The 16,807-nt window shown below is 38.6% G+C and overlaps 1 protein-coding gene across 1 annotated transcript in view; it reads left to right on the top strand.

Annotated features, from left to right (window-relative positions):
• Positions 1–16,807, top strand: part of DPP6 (dipeptidyl peptidase like 6) — a 437,043-nt gene that overhangs the window by 112,900 nt on the left and 307,336 nt on the right. The gene's annotated exons all lie outside the window — the stretch shown is intronic.

Raw genomic sequence — 16,807 nt, forward strand, 5'->3', positions numbered from 1 at the left:
TTAGATCAGTCTTTTTGCCATTCTTAAGCACTACTTGGGATTTAGGTCAGAGTCATCTAAGGTTTCATCTCCTAACTAGCAGATAGGTTTTCTTTGAACCATTAAGTCTCACGGGTCTCTTCTTCCCACATCTCTGAAGTGGTTTGTGAGAGGCTCTTTCATTTATAAGCTCCTGGCATACTCAGATAACTTTCTTACATGACTCAACACAGTATCAAAGTCCATTATTTACTTACTAACCTTAATCCCTCCTCTGTCCTCCCTGTGGTGGAATACAGTCTGAATAGCTAGTGGGTTTGGGACAGAAGCTGTACCCTTGTTGAGAGATGTTCCATGGAAATGAGCTTTTCATCAATGGCAAAATCACCTCATTTGTGAGCCCAGTGCTAGGGGCAAAGAATTCGTCTTACGCCCACAAACTCAATACAGAGGCAAAAATAGAAGAAAATGCAAAAAAATTACATGCTCAGAAACAAAATAGCAGTTTGACATAGGGTGGAGTTCTTGGTATTAAACATCATTCAAAAGAATTCAGAGGTGAATTCCCTGAATTGTTGTATTCCGTGTTTGTGTGTGCATGTATATACTTATGTATACACATGTGCACACAAAGTCCATATGTACTGTTGTTATATTACACATGGGTGTGGTATGTGCATGTACATGTATGATAATCACTCTCAGAGGAGGGCTATACTGCTTCACCAAAAGATGTTTAGAGAGAACTTTGAACAGTGTAGAGAGAAAGCCATTTCTGCAGTACAAATTTGGGGGAAGATGAGCCTCTCTTAAGTGAAATGAACTGTGTATAGGTTGAAAAACCTTCCTTCAACACTGCTGAACCTTTGAAGTGAAAACCTTCATATTATGATGAGATTTTGAAGTATGAAAACCACCTGCCCATGAGAAACTTGTAAAGGATACCCACCTGTACTGATCAGTGTAATTGCATAATGCAAGCTAATACTATAGGTCAATCTCTCTTTATACTGCATATTTCCCCAGCCCAAATGTCAGTATATGATTGATGCACTGTAGCTTTAGGGAATACTCTATCAAAAGCAAGGTCACGAGGCCACCATGACAATACACAGGGCCACGAGACACAAAACTGGGGCCAGCTAGCCTTGCTAGTTGGCTGACAAAGGGTGAGAAAGCAAAAAGTTTCATAATCCAGAGACACAAAGTGAAATCTTGCAATGTACAGAGATCGAGTGTAAGGGTGGAGCTGTCTGGGCTTTCACAACCTGGGGATCTGGCATAGAGTGGGGCAGAATTCACAGAGAACTTAGCTGAAAAGAGAAGAGGATAATCTAGGTGAAGATTTCTCCTGTTTCTCACTTACAGGAGAGAAACATTGCCCTTCTGGTTTTGCAAAACTCCTCCCAGTAGAGCTGGGCCACCACCACTGCCTCTGTCCACGGCCCAGCACCTACCTGCTTGCTTTTGTGATAGGTACAATGTGCTTGCAAGAGTCCCGCCGTTAAGCACCAAGACCCTGCTTGAGACCTAAGGCTACGTTTCTTGGGGATGTGTGAGCCCAGACTTGTGACTAGGGTTTGTCTCAAGCAATCTTTTTCAGCTGTTCTCCATCACAATCCCAAGCCATGTTTCAGAAAAGTCTAATCAAGATGAAAGGAAAGTTGCAGGCTGCTCAGAGTTTATGATGCCTGAGGAGACGGTAAAATAATGCTTGGGTAAAGGTACTATTAAGCACTTGTGGTAGATATACATTTTTTTCTGCAGGGAGAAAATAACCCTTTATTATTATTATTATTATTATTATCATTATTATTATATTTCTACAGTATCCTCATTCCTCAACAGTTACCATAAAATACCTACTTTCATATAAAATGGAAGGCACACTGTGATGTCTGTGCAGAGAGTCTGACAATCTGATTGGCTTAATGTCCTTTACCTTGTGAATTGTGAATGTCCTATAAATATTTAAAAGCTTTTGTTTCAGCTACAGCCTCACTGAAATCCATACTGAAGCTTCATTTTTCTGACAGCTACCTTCAGAGTTGCAATTCTGTCTGTTTTAGCTGTTGAAAACCAGCTCAAGAAAAGCAGGCCATTGTTAGTTTGGGTCTGTTCTCAAAGTTTTTTGGTTTTGTAGGCTTGTGTTGTCGTCATCACCCCCTTCTTGCATATTCTTTTAGTCTCAGGCCATTTTCCCAAACTAATGTCTTATTTACAGGTCCCTTTGTAAGTCCCTTGCAATACAGTTAGGGATCAGTTGAGTGCAGCGGTCTTGCATGCCTCAAACCCAAGGCTTTGAGACAAGTGGGTGAGAAGGACAGGCCAGTGGACAAGGCACAACTGGAGAGTTACACCCAGTCCCCTCCTTACTCACAGATGCTTTGAGAAGTCATTTGGTTTACCTTGCAAACTGTTATTAAAAAAAAAAATTATAATATTTCCATATCTCACAAATGTGTGAGGAGGATAATACCCACTGAGGAGTGAGAAGTGTTCAGACACAGTGGTGATTAGGATTGGATTTGTGCATGGATCAATGACAGTGAAATACCCTTGAATAATCTCTGCCTCAAAGCAAAATTTGACTTGCCTAATGATCTCATTTTGTCTTGTTGGGTGACTAAAAGGTTATGATAGTATCAGGGGATCATGTAATTCCTCCGTTGAGTGACTATATGCAGTGGGGCTACTTCTTTTTCCACACAAACATGAAGGAAATCAGAGTTTCAGGGCTCTGTGGCTAGGGGAATTGCCATAACTTTTGGGTGCACAAGAAGCACAGCATCTGCCCCACTGTCATTTCCATTAGGGTCACTGATAAAGAGGTGAAAATTAACTCCAGCCTATGTGTAACAAGCCATTTAGATTCAATAATAGCAGGAATAATAAAAAGGAGTTAGCTTTAAAGAAATATACTCTCTAGGGTTCAACATAATTTTCTGATCGACTTGCATATGATATTTATACCTACCAATTATCCATATATATTAGATAGAAAACTCCTATCTTGACCAAGGATTTAGAAATATCTTTTATTATGAATAAATATCTTGTAATATATACATGCATTTTACTTCTGCAGACCTACAGTCTTCTCACCATCTTCCAAGTCTTGCATTTTTCAAAAAAATTAGGCTGACTTAATCCCATTGAGATGTTTTAGGGAGAGTCACTCCAGTCATATCTTGTTTTCTGCACTCTATAATAAGTACCAAGCAATTACTCTGTGGTTATGTAATTTGTAAAATTGATCTGCTAACTAAAAGTCTGATTCACTGACAAAGAAAAAGCAAAGGCAAATGAAATGTCTTATGTAAAGGTTAAGTGCATATTTTATTTGCTATAGAGTATGAGAGAACATCCTAGCAAAGTTCGGTGTATCTGAACAGCCTTGTGAAAAGGAATTTTTTTTATTTAAAAGTGATTGTTCTGTAGTCAGTGAAATTTCTGAATCCTGACTGTTGCTGAAGGTCTCCTGGTTAGATTCTCCATTGCCTACTAATATGATTGTGTGCATCCTCTACCATTGTCTTCCATGGGGATGCGAACTCTGGTCTGTCTTCTCTACCTGGCTGCCTATTTCCACAAAATTTGTGGAAGCTTTAATATATTTGCAAACTTTACTTCTTTGTAAAATTTGGTGGAGAGTAGCCACAAGTTCAAAATTTAGCAGGCCAGGGCAGACACACACCAAGCATAGTGGCATCAGCTTTGTTTCCATAGAAAATCAGATTTTAAAGTCAGATTAAAAATAAATCAGTCAGTAAGGAGTTCTGTGAATCCTGTTTCCCTTGTTTTTGAGGAAGTGCTGGTGCTCTGCAGGATCTCAACAGAGTCTAAGTCCACAGTCAGAGGCAAGGGCAGTGAGAGGGAGTTTAGATAATAATTCATGAGTTGTTCAGGATCCCCTGAAGCAGATTTTTTGGAAACAGAGTGGAAGATATGACAAAGAAAAAAAGTAGAGCAAAAGCTGTTGTCTGAGTAGAGTGTGACTACAATGTAAATGCTAGAGATTGCACAAGATGTTTACCCTACGGTTTTGAGCCTTTCTGTTTTCAGTGAGTCACATCAAGAAATAATGCGTAAAGCTCTTTCTCCCTGTGCTCATTTTTTCAGGCTTTGAAAGTAACAAAATTGTTTCACTAAATTATGAATCTGTAGCCTCACGAGGCAGATGGGGCAGATTCAGTTTATATTGTGCTTCATTTAGTAAAGCACACCAAAATTTGTATCATTTCAAAAAAAAAAAAAAAGCACTTGATTGGTGCATATGGCAAATCCTGTTCAAATATTTAGCGTGAAAATCATCTTTGTAGCTTTTGTATCTGATGTCCAAGACCTACAGTTTGTTACATCCTTTCCATAGCACAAATACCTTTCTCAAAAGACCACAGTATGGAAAAGGAGACACAAGTCTCTCATCTTTGCAGCAAAAGAAAATGTGTTTCATATCACGTGAGACTCAGCTGAACAGACACTCATCAGGAAATCAGGAAATCTGGATCCTCTTTTGAGCACCTTTCAACCTGTGAGCTAACCTGTGAACCGCTGGCACTAAATTAAGCAGAACACAACCTTTTCTAGAACAAGATGAAATGATGTTTAAGCACCCTGTCAGTTAATGGGTGATTAGCATAAGGTTTTGCTCATTATTCTCTCAAAAAATTTGCTCTCAGTCAAATGACAAGCAATGAGAAATGCTTTAATTGATCCTATATTATTTTCCGGTAATTAGTCAACTGCAGTCTTGAGGAAGCGAAGAAGTTGAGGATAATGGCAATATTTCTTGGAGAAATATTTGGACCCAACAGTGATTAACTTAAAGCACGGTAGTGCTCTGCGGTCCTGTATGCTCCTGTGAGGATGTATGCCTTTACCATAGTCCTCAGCCTTTGCTGTACGCTGGTTGAGTGCTTGTCAACTAGGCACGAATGCCCATCTAGCCAAAATTCTGCCCTTTTTCATGTCTTAGATCATGCTTCACACTTTGTCCAAGTGTTAATAAGGCATAAGTAGTGGGAACTTCATGTAATTTTTAGGCCACTTATGACCTCTGTTATAAGATTAAAATCACATAACCACAGTTGCCCACCCCATTGCCCTCCAGTTACATTGATGATTTGATATATCCGTTGTTAGTCTGTTGGTACTTGTTGCACTGTGGCTCTTGTTTGAAGGTTTCTTGGTAAAACTTTAAAACCTGCAGACACAATGCGATGAATTGTGGCATCTGCTTCTTAGTTTATCTAATGGTAATGGAGTGGTTGATTTTAGCATGAAAGTGAAAACCGTCTCTAAAATTGAATGTATACAGCTAATTCTGTAAATGCATGAAACTTTCTGTGTTTGTACATTTGCAATATTAGAATTGTACATGTAGTTTGATGTTATTTCATTAATGATAATGCACTAAAAACAGGTAAAGGCATGAACCAACAAATTATTTAGAATCATTGCACTCCAAAAGTTCCTTGATAACTTTTGTATTTCATGAAACATATAATTTCTGCTTTAGTCATAATCATAGCATAGTCCAAAAATCTTGCAGGTTATTCTAATAAATGTGTGTTCACTTCATCTACTGCTAAATATTACATTAGTTAAAAGTAGTTTTCTTTTTCGGAGTACAGTTACCAATACAACAGTGACTATTCTGGACAGGTAATTGAAAAGCTGGCACTATTCCTGTCAATGAGTACAAAAGGTACCACAAAAGGTAGCCTAGCAGCTTTTCTTGTATAGTTGTAATTTGCACAGTGCATCCTGTTTTTTTCCCTCTGTTTAAATCAGGCAGCTGTACAGCAATTACTGTCAGCATAAATTGAGCAAGCTTGCAAATTGTCTTCAAAGTCATCCAAGAAAGCAACTTTATCCTTCAAAGTAACTGAAATATTATGTTGATATTATATACAATTATTCAGAAATTTATAAGTTTTCTTTGGGACAAGTTAAGTGCACTTTATGTGTTTTATCTGGATGACTCCTAATGCATGGAAACATGAATTATTCATAAGTTGTCTTCTGGTTCTAGGAGTCTTTATATAGCTTTTGTTTGCTAATGTATTTGATAGGCTATTTTGTGCACTAACACGTTGTATGGATAATGCTAGCAATAAAATAAATACTAAATTATACATTCTGTAGTTCTGCATTAAGAGCTAGTACAGCGTGATTCATCATTTTTCCTCTCCTCTACTTCACAAATCTGAAGATAATTGATACCGTGAAACTATCATCTAACTCATCAAAAATACAGTACTGCTGAACTATTACTGTATATGTTGATGTAGAATTGGCATTGTTGACGAATTTGTTAAAGCAGTGAAAGCCTAAATATCTAATTCTGGAAGCTTCAATATAATACCCAGATTCATTTTTGGCTTCTAAAATTTATGATATGAACAAATAGAATTTACAGTTATTATCCAAACAAAATAATTGATAATAATCTTGAGTGCTTATGTTTGAATTTTGACCTCTAGCTAAGCTGATGACCTAACTCCTCCTTCAACCAAAAAACCCCCAAAAGAACAATCTCCTCCTCCCCTTTTGTCCCCAAAAGATACAGGATCCAAAAGGACTACAAATGTTTGTTGTTTCTTTTTTATCACAAAAGGTTTCCTACGGATGAAAACATTGCCGACACAAAATCCGTGAAGGTCTCTCAGTGCAAAATGGTGAATCTATCTGGACACCTACTTAATTTTACCAATATAGTGCCTTGAAGCTGGTAAATGGACCAGGACTCCATTTTCCTGGTGTCTGTTATGAACACAAAAGGTGGTCCCTGCTCTGAAAAGCCTGTCCATTGCTCTCCTGATGTGTTGTTTGCAGCACAGGTGAGCCAAGACAGTTTGGGGAGGACTGCCAACACGAAGAGCTCTACATGATGGGAGGGTGGCATGACAGCTGGCCTCTTGCCAGAGCCTCTGTGGTAGCAGCTCCTCACGTCTTTCCCAGTCAAGCATAGCTATGATAATAATTAACAAACAGCATTAGTACAATGTAATTGTGTAATACAATGTTTCAAGTACTTTTACTCAATTAGCAACTGAGATAACAGTGATCACTTTTGCTCAGGGGCACCTTACACTGTTGGATCTCCTCAGAGACATCAGCACCACTGCTGTTTGGAAGGGCTAAACTCAGTCATTTTGATTGTTCATACTCTTCTTGGAAATAATTGCCAACAAGTTAGCATTGCTCACTGTCATATTTCAGGACCAAGGTCTTCTTAATAGACCTCTGCAGTCTCTCAAAGTCTTTATTAACATTAATATCTCCTGTCTACTGGCCATCTTTATATGGAATTACTCTCCAGTTATTGGTTTGCGCAGCTAGATTGGGCATATCTTTCCCCTCAAAGGTTACCATTCAAAGAAACTTTGTATCACATCCTTGGTCAGGGGACATGGCTTTTGATGATGACTTAAATGTTACTGCAATCCCCCTAAACACTTGGCAGTGCTAACTCTGACCCAGGCATATAAAGTGGGACCTGGGAGATTTGAACACTTTGGGACCACATCACCGTTCGGCTTAGTGAAAGATCATATTATCAAAATGTGGTTGCTGTGGCAAATATGTATCTTTCAAGTATGCTAATAAGATTTTTAATTGGAAATGGATATTTCAGCAAGGACAGCAAAAGAAACAATAATTGTAGAATACAAGCACAAGACATGAACAAAGTTGAGGTAATAACAGTTGTAGGAGCAGGAACTGTCTTGTGAATTAGTGAGATTCCACTACATACTCTTTACATGGAATTTATAATTATGACTTTAGCCTAGTATCTTGGACCATTTCCATAGCTGTTTAGATTCTTAGGTCATGTTCTTCTTCTGCGAGAGCTTGTGCCATATGTAAGATACCTTTCCTCACAGCTCGTATGTGAGCACCTTTTAGTCCTCACTGGATGCTAACTGTATGCCATCGCTGAGAGGCACCGAAGGGGAAGATCCCATTGCATACATTGGGAAATGAATCACAAGGAAAAAGAGCCTGCTTTTCCAGTTTTGCACAAAGTGAGTTCAGATGAGCCCAGCACCAGATCCTTGCTCTGGAATGGAACCCGAGTCCCGATCAGTGTCTAGTTTGCTCAGTTCTGTCAAAAAGGTGTTCATCTATTAGGTTTGTATCTTGCCTCTGGCAATGATCAATATGTAATGTTTCAGAAAAGGGACAAAAGGAAAAAACATAATGCACTTAGCCAGTTGTACAACACTGTTAATTCATTCTTGGTGCCCTACAGCCATTTTTGTGCATCCTCCAGCCTAAGCTCTGATGAACCTTGTCTCAGGTTGCATAAATAAAAAAAAATTTACTGTTAATGAACATTTTTAACATCTGTATTCAAACTAGCCTATCTTAATTAACTCAGAGCTGCTTTCCCTTTGTTTTTAAAAGGGAGCAGTTTTGTATACAATGTCTAACAGCCAAAGAGGATTGCAATGCACATTTTTCCAAGTTCATACAGACAAGAATTCATATTTCATTTGCATAGTTCAGTTTCATTTATTGAACATTTCCCATTCCTATGTTATGGATTCACATATCTCCCTGTCTGATATAAGCAAAAAGGATTCTGTTAATAGTATTATACCATTCTAAAGATCCCTGGTCATCCTCATCTGTGAATTAACTTTTCAGTGGTTGAAAAACACAGTGCATATGTTAGCATTTCATGAGATGGATTAACAGTTATTACTTGAAAAACAATCTACCGTTGGCTTTTTTAATTTGCTAATGGTTTCTCAGTGATGTGCTGGAAATGCTCTTCTTTTCCACTGCATTATCTTTCCTTCTGTTCTGCATTTTTATTGCTTCTGATAAACTTAGTTGATAGTCATTTGAGTATATTAGTTCATGGGAGCTATACATATTAGAACAAATTGCAAGAGATATAGATTTTACTTTTGAAAATTTATAAAAATGGTGATTTGGGTTTTTTAAAAAAGATTGTTTAATTTTTATCTTAGAATTTCAGAGCTCTTCTAAATCTCCAGGGGAGCCATTGGTGAAAAGTCATCAGAGTGTAGTTATTAACTTCTCTGGAATTAAGAGTGTGGATGGATGAGCACCTTTGGAGGGAATCCAAATCTTTATAAACTTTGTGAATTAGGATATAAGCACTTATTAAAACATATCATGATTCAATTAACCCTTAAAATAATGGAAGCCTTGTTTCCGTATTACTTAATCTTAATGCTTATTATTCTACAAAATACTTCATAGCACAATAGAACATGCTAGTAAGGATCACTGCTTTAACTAAAGCTTATGAACCTGTTTCTCCACTGTCTTGCGACTCCAGTGGTCTTCTCGCATTAGGGAAACATTAGCATCAAATACTCCTAGACTAGAATTTTTCCATTCGCATCACTTGCAGTCTGATGCTACCTTGTGCTTTTTTTTATGGAGATATAGTTATATGGCAAGAGTTAGGGGTTCACATATTGCATTGCCTCCTGGGGTTGAGAAGAGTGTGGAGATTCAGTGCTCCAGAGAAACTATAGGAGATAATGTGGGTTAGGACCAGAGGCATGTAGAATATAACCACAGCACCATTCCCAATGAAAATTTAACATATATTCCTAACACAACAGAGTCAGAGTGGTGTCTCATTTAGAAGCTTTGTCCCTTCTGTTTCCTTTTGGCCCCTTTAGAGTATCTTATGCCTCTGAGTGTATCAACAGAAAAGCTGGGAGCTCTCTAAACATGCATTGGAGAGTTAGGTATGCCAGCGTACCCAGACCTTCTGCAATGGCATGAGTTGGATAGAAGATTTCATTTACCCTGCAGTTGTCTGTCACCTGTTCATCTCCTCGTGCAAAGGGCTGCTGTGGGCTAGTCCTAATCATATAATATGCTTGAAAAGTCATTTTTCACTGGACAGAATATGGAAGGGAATGTTGGACACTTCATAGATCTTCTGGTTTGGGCTTTGCTTAGCTTGATTCAAGATTAATCAAGCTAACCCAAAATGAGAGCCTCCACAGAGCCTATTGCAACAATTCATCCACATTTAGAATTACAGTTTCATGTATGCCAGCTATAGGATGACAGTAGGACAAATCATTGAGTGAGCTGTGCTGCTCTGAAAAGTCAGAAATAGTAAGCAATACAGAGTTAGGAAAGTCTTTATCTAGAGAATCTTTTTGCTCCAAGTAAGAGAATTGCTTACTTGCCCTCCTTGTATCTGTCAGCAGAGGCTACTGATAGTTCCTTTTCTTGTCCCACACGATTATCCACATTGAAACCCACATGGATTTTAGTTTTTTCCATCGTTCTTTCTGAGAAAAGAACTTAAAGAGAAGCCAAGAGCTGTGGATTTCAACTCTCCAATTTACTTTAAACATGTCACAGCAGCCAGACTTTTCAAAAAGAGCAAATCTAATATCTTCAGAAGTTTTTCCCTGTTAAGATGTAAATTGCAGAATCTCCCAAATATAACCTATAGAGTCATTGTTAAGGAGATTAGGCCAATTTGCACAATTGGTTTTAGAATCCCCTCATTTAATAAAAACATGAAGTTAGTGTGGTCATCCTGAGGAGAAAAGAGAATATTAATGAGGCAATCATAGGATTCGATCTCCAAAAATAATTTGATTAGTTTTTATTTTAACAAGGTAATTAGAAAAATGATTCACATTTTACTGATTTCATTTCCTATAGTCTGTATAAGGACATAAAAATTCTTAATAAAATGTCTATGTGGAATACTAATTAAAGTATATCTTCTTACATGCCCTACTTAAATTTTGTGTTCATCATTATTCTTCATGTATTGCAGTGCTTTACAACTGAGATTTCTGAGATATATGCTATCTACTGACATTAATGGGAATGGCACATCAAAATCCACTAGGTGGCTTTGAAAATTTCAGATATATTTTCAGTGTACTGTGGAAATACTGCTAAATTTATCCTTACACCATCCCTTAGAGACAGGTAAATATCCTTTAAATATATTTTATTGAAAATGAACTGTGCAGAACAGAGACATGAGAGACATAATGGACCTAATCCTATTGACTTAATCTGGCATTGGAGGTATAATCATGAGCCAGAACCATTGAGCATTCATCAGCAAAACTAGCCTGATATTATATTTACCTAATACTATTAAAAAAGATGAGTTGTTAGAAAAAAAAAATGAAGCAGTCTTTTGATTTCTTTTTTGATGTGGGAGGCAGGGGAGTAAATTTTATAACACAGAAATATTTTGAAGTGGAAACCAAAATATGTATTTATAATTGACACTGTGATGCCTCATAGGAGATGTTGCTCTGGAGCTCCATATTCCCTTCTCCTTCTTGACAGAATTATATGAAGCTGTATACCTTCTCTTTTGGACCCATGAGCACCTCTAATCATGGCCATCACAAAGTAGATAGATAGCCTGGTTACTGCGGGTAGTCTAGGTCACCCACGGGTAAAGATCTGCCATTAGGCAAACCAGCATCTTTTTATTGTAGTCATTATGAAAATTAACATTTGCTGCAGAAAGGAGATAGCTGTTAAAAACATTTTCATTGTATAGAAAACATAGTTTCTCATCAAAACAATTTTGACCAGCTGATTATTAATCTAATCAAATCCCCTAACTAGACCAGATACAGATTTCCTCCCCGCTCCCCTCTCCTCACCATTGCCTTTAATTTCCTTGTAATTCTTCTACATTTTATAACTTGTCTTTCCCCTCTGTCTGGCAACTGCAAAACCATGTCTGGAATACTGTGTCCAGTTTTGGGTTCCCCAGTATAAGGCAGACATCGATAAAGTGGAGGGAGTCCAGGGAAGGCCACCAAGAAGGTCAGGGGCTGGAGCATGGTGGGGGCTTGGAGGGAGCTGGGCTTGTCCAGCCTGGAGAAGGGAGGGTTGAAGGCGACCTTACTGCTGTCCTCAACTATTGAACATACAGAGGACAGAGCCAGACTCTTCTCTGAGGTGCACAAGTGAAATGACGAGAGGCAGTGGACACAAGTTACAGCAGTAGAAATTCCCAAATGAAAGAAGTGCTGTACAATTTCATTTATATCATTGCGTAATATGTTTTCATGTGAGAAATAATAACACCATATGGAGGCCTCAGTGGTGGAATACAGGGTTGCAAAGCATTGTCCTTTTGTGATTACAACAAGAAATTATAGGCTTCCGTAATGTGTTAGTTTGGTCAGATATTAAGGAATAACAGTAAAGTCAAGCAAACAGGGGACAAGGTCACCTTTCATTATTGTGGAATCCCCATTATTGGAAGTTTTTCAGTTTTTTTACAGCTTTTTTTCATGTTTTTCATGTTTTTCATCCTAGACAAACATCCTTCAGCAATGGTCTCTGTGTAGTTCACTTATTTTGTGGAGAGAGAGTCAGACAAAGCAACCTCTCCAAATCCCTTCCTCACATATTTTCTATGACTTTTTAATAACTCATAGATGGGACAAAATTTGGGGTTGGTGCCTTGGCTCAGCTGCAGTCTTCTTGTGTGACCTTGGGTGCATTAGTTAATTTGAGTTGTGTTTCAATTCTCCATCTCCAAAATGGAGATTATCATTAGTGTTTAGTGCTAGAGGTGCAGTGAAGGTATAATCCATTAATGCTTTTAAAGGACTGGCATATTACAGTAATGATAAAGATAAAGAAATGTCCTGGACCTGCAAAATTTTTAATCTAAAAAGGTCAGACAAAGAATGTGAGAAAAAACGTCAATATCCTTGTTTTACAGATGAACAAGAGAGCCGCAAAGAAAAGTGATTTGTCAAATGTGGTAAAGCAGAACTGAAACAAAATATGCAATTTGTGATTTATTCCTTAAACACAAGACCATTCTTCCTCTGTTAGCATAACTGAACACAAATATTTTGATTGATTTTCTTTTTTTTAATTCCTCATTCACTGTTTCATCACAGGAGTTGTTTTCCATGACATCTTCAGTAGGAGCAGTATAACATGCAGCCAGTGAATTAGATTTTATTTTAATATTGCAAGTATTTTAAAATTAACAGGACGAACCCATTGTCATAGGACATTCTCCCATCTTCTGCTCACAACCTTGTTCATGTAGAAGACTTCCTCAAAGGGTGACTTTTTGTTACACTGCTTGGGCAGTACTATTAATAATCCATATGTTACTCTTTTTATGACTTCCTATTATTGCCTTTTGTGCTTTTTGACTTCAAGATCTTTGGACCAGAAAATCTGGCAACTGCCAGTCAGTTTGATCCGATACTCACTCATATTCACCATGAGTTTCCTTCAGACAGTCATGAATGCTGCATCAGGCTCACTCTTTTTGTTTAAGTAAGGATGAGCTTTGCTGCGTTTTGTAGAATTTATTGAGGCCTCAGGCAAACTGCATTAAATAACTTATTTATTTTAAAAATGAATTTATCCGAGGAAACACATGAAAGGGCTGGAATTACTGTGGGGAATGGTTCACCTTCAGGTTAGAGCTCTGTTTCCATGCTGAGTGACGGTACGCTCAACCAGTGACTCATACGATTATTGTGCCATTGGAACAAACTGTCATCGGCTGATGCATGATGCCACCGGCAGGACACTGTTTCCTAGCAACTGCTGAGAATTGCTGTCTTTACATTTAACCCTTCCAAATTTCAACATACGCTAGGATGCTACCAGGATGTGTTTGCACAGAAGCTTCTGCTGCAATTTAATCAATACTGCTATTTCACTGTGCTTTGAACAACGTGGGGCAGGCTAGAGGGCTCCTACAAATTGACTTGGCTAAATCAGATGGATCAATCCGTGATGCCAATATGACAGCGTGAAACTTTTTCCCCTTCTCTCACCTTTCCGTTTCTTTTCCCCATGCCTTTTAAATGTGGAATTGTTTCTGCTTTACTGTGTGTCTAATAATTGCTATGTTTTCATTAAAGTCTACCTTAAAACATGCTTCTCTTCAAGGCTCTGAGTTCATGATATCTGAAAAGAATATTTTTAAATGATCAGCTGGTTTAAATAAGCCAGGGGAAGATCCAGTGCCAGTTTGAACTGTAAGACTTTCACTTTGTTATAGATGGATAGGGATAGGATTATGTAATACAGTGTCCATACGTCTGTCAGGGCAGGGATCAGGTTTTTTTGCTATTCTGTGCAATTCCAAGCATACTGATGTATGCAATCCCAGCTGTCATGCAAGTGGTTTGATGTTCAAGACACAAGACACTCAAAAGACCCTTTTTACTAAGTGACCAGTTCTAGCTTTAACACCAGAATGCAATTTTTTACAGCCTCTTCTCAGATGGTGGTCTCTGAAGCTAAACTCCTTAGTGCCACAGCTCTGAATGACTGCATTGACACCAGCTTTCTGAAAAAAAAAAACAAATACCAGACGAACATGATTTGAGTGAGGCAGCTATGGTCGCATCAGGGAGACTTCTCCTTTTTATGCCAGTATTTTTTTCTTGTCTTTTTTTGTGTGCGTGTGTGTGTGTGTGTTTTCCAGCTTACTTGTGCTCAGATTGCCCCATAAATGGCTCCTCCGGGAAGCGCCTCTGCCGTATGCCCTGCGTGTTAGACGTGGATATTCACTGTCGCGTAACAGTTCTACCTGCTCCGGCAGACTGGTGTGTGCAGATCCGTGACATGCTTCCTGTCACGTTTGATCACAGAGTCAGAGAATGGTTGAGGTTGGAAGGCACCTCTGGAGATCATCTAGTCCAACACCCCTGCTCAAGCAGGGTCACCTAGAGCACATTGCGCAGGATTGCATCCAGGTTTTGAAAATCTCCAGAGAAGGAGACTCCACAACCTCTCTGGGCAACCTCTTCCAGTGCTCTGTCACCCTCCTAGGGAAGAAGTTTTTCCTCATTTTCAGATGGAAGTGTCTGTGTTTCAGTTTGTGCCCGTTGCCTCACATCCTGTCGCTGGGCACCACTGAAAAGAGTCTGGCCCCATCCTCTCGACACCCTCCCTTCAGATACTTGTACACACTGATAAGATCCCCCCTCAGTCTTCTCTTCTCCAGCTGAACAGGCCCAGCTCTCTCAGTCTTTCCTTATAGGGGAGATGCTCCAGTCCCCTAATCATCTTTGTAGCCCTCTGCTGGACTTGCCCCAGTAGTGCCATGTCTCTCTTGTACTGGGGAGCCCAGTGATGCTTGTGCAATGTGGCAGCGGGGCAGATGTTCCCCCTGTGGAGGGGAAAATTGGTAATGAAACTCTCTGCAAAGTCTTTCACTACACCCTCATAAAAAAAGGATATAGGTGGATTTTATGGAATTCAATCTCAGCAAGCTAAATAAAGGAAACCATAATGTCATTGATTTAGAGGTGTGTAGGAATTAACAAGGCAAGAGAAAATGCTTATTAGGTCAGTAACGGTAAAGAGAGGACTCATGCACTGATCACAGTGTTTAGTACACTGACTTTTGCCTCACATCATGGCAGAAAGGAGCCTGGTTCTTTGTTTAACATTTTTGTATATCTGTCCATTTGTGTCCAAGTGTGCTTATCTGAATGAAAGAAACAATTCTTCATATCATGCTTTAGGTCCCGTTTTTGAATCATTCGGACATTCATTTTAATGATATTAAGAAAGCTGTCTTAGCTTCACACGTTTTGTTGTTGGAAATGAGTTGTTGAGTTGTTCCCATCAGTCCAGGGAGAGGTGCACATATTCACGAAATTATCACTGTGCTTTGGCTTTACGAGTTAGTGTTCTTGTTGGCTGTCTCAACTGAAAGACTGAGGTTCATGAAAACGTACATGGCATTTAGGCCTCTCATTTGTACTCAAAGTCAGTGGGAGCTGAGCATCTAGCATCTGCTGAGCATGTGCACCTTTGAAAATTCCCATTATTAAGACCAAGCAGAGTCTCTCCATTTCCAGGCTTCATTGTGAATGACTGAGAAGGGTGGCAAATAGACAGGCACAAGCTCCTTACACTATCTGTCTTCCCAAGGTAATCTTGTGAAGGTCCTGTGATCTAAAACCATTCATTTGTCCCTACTTTCCAGCACTGATATCCCTATTGCAAAGCACTTAAGTAGGATGTGTCATTAATTTATTTTTGTGAATCATCTCACTGCAGCGATACCACTACTGAAGTGTTTTGCTGTAGTGAAATCCATGTTCATTAAAGAAAAAAGTTTTAGACTCTTCACAGGTTTATATAATATCACAAATCCTTCAACATCTATTAAGGCTGAAGCTTGGGGCCTGAATGCTAATGGTACTGAAACTTAACCCTGAGGTGATCTGACAAAGTTGCCTAAGGAGGTTTTCATAAACCTTTTCTACAATATCTCTGCTTCTTTGCCAGTGAAAATTAACCTCTACTTGCACAAAAATGAAACTTCACCTAACTCATTTAGAAATAGCAGGGGAAAAGAGAAAATCAATCCATAATGAACAATATCACATTAAGAAGATCTAATTAGGAACGGCTTCTCCTTTATTGCACTGATAATGGTAAGCTTTAAGAATGACATCATTACAAAATCCAATAGCTTATAACTGCCTGAATTTTTAAAAAAGGGTTTAAACTACCTGATCAATAACTTCACACACCACATAACTAGATTGTACCAAAATTCTCAATAAACACTGATGTCAGAAACGTGGTACTTTATTTTCAAATAAATGATATGTTATCTTGTGCTACATGTAAGTGACACTGATATTTCTGAAGAGTGAGAATATCTCTTTATCCACATCACAATGAGGACAAAGTCTCTACTTAATCTTGTTTGTCTTCAGCTGTAGCTGGGTGGAGCAGTTTTCTGAGTTCATGCACCAGCTCTGCTCTAGAAATATGTTATTGGGATTTTTATACAGTTTTTTAAGGCTGGGACTTGAAG

Source organism: Apteryx rowi, unplaced genomic scaffold, assembly GCF_003343035.1.
Source record: "Apteryx rowi isolate R43461 unplaced genomic scaffold, aptRow1 scaffold_29, whole genome shotgun sequence".
In the NCBI taxonomy this organism is placed as follows: Eukaryota; Metazoa; Chordata; class Aves; order Apterygiformes; family Apterygidae; genus Apteryx; species Apteryx rowi.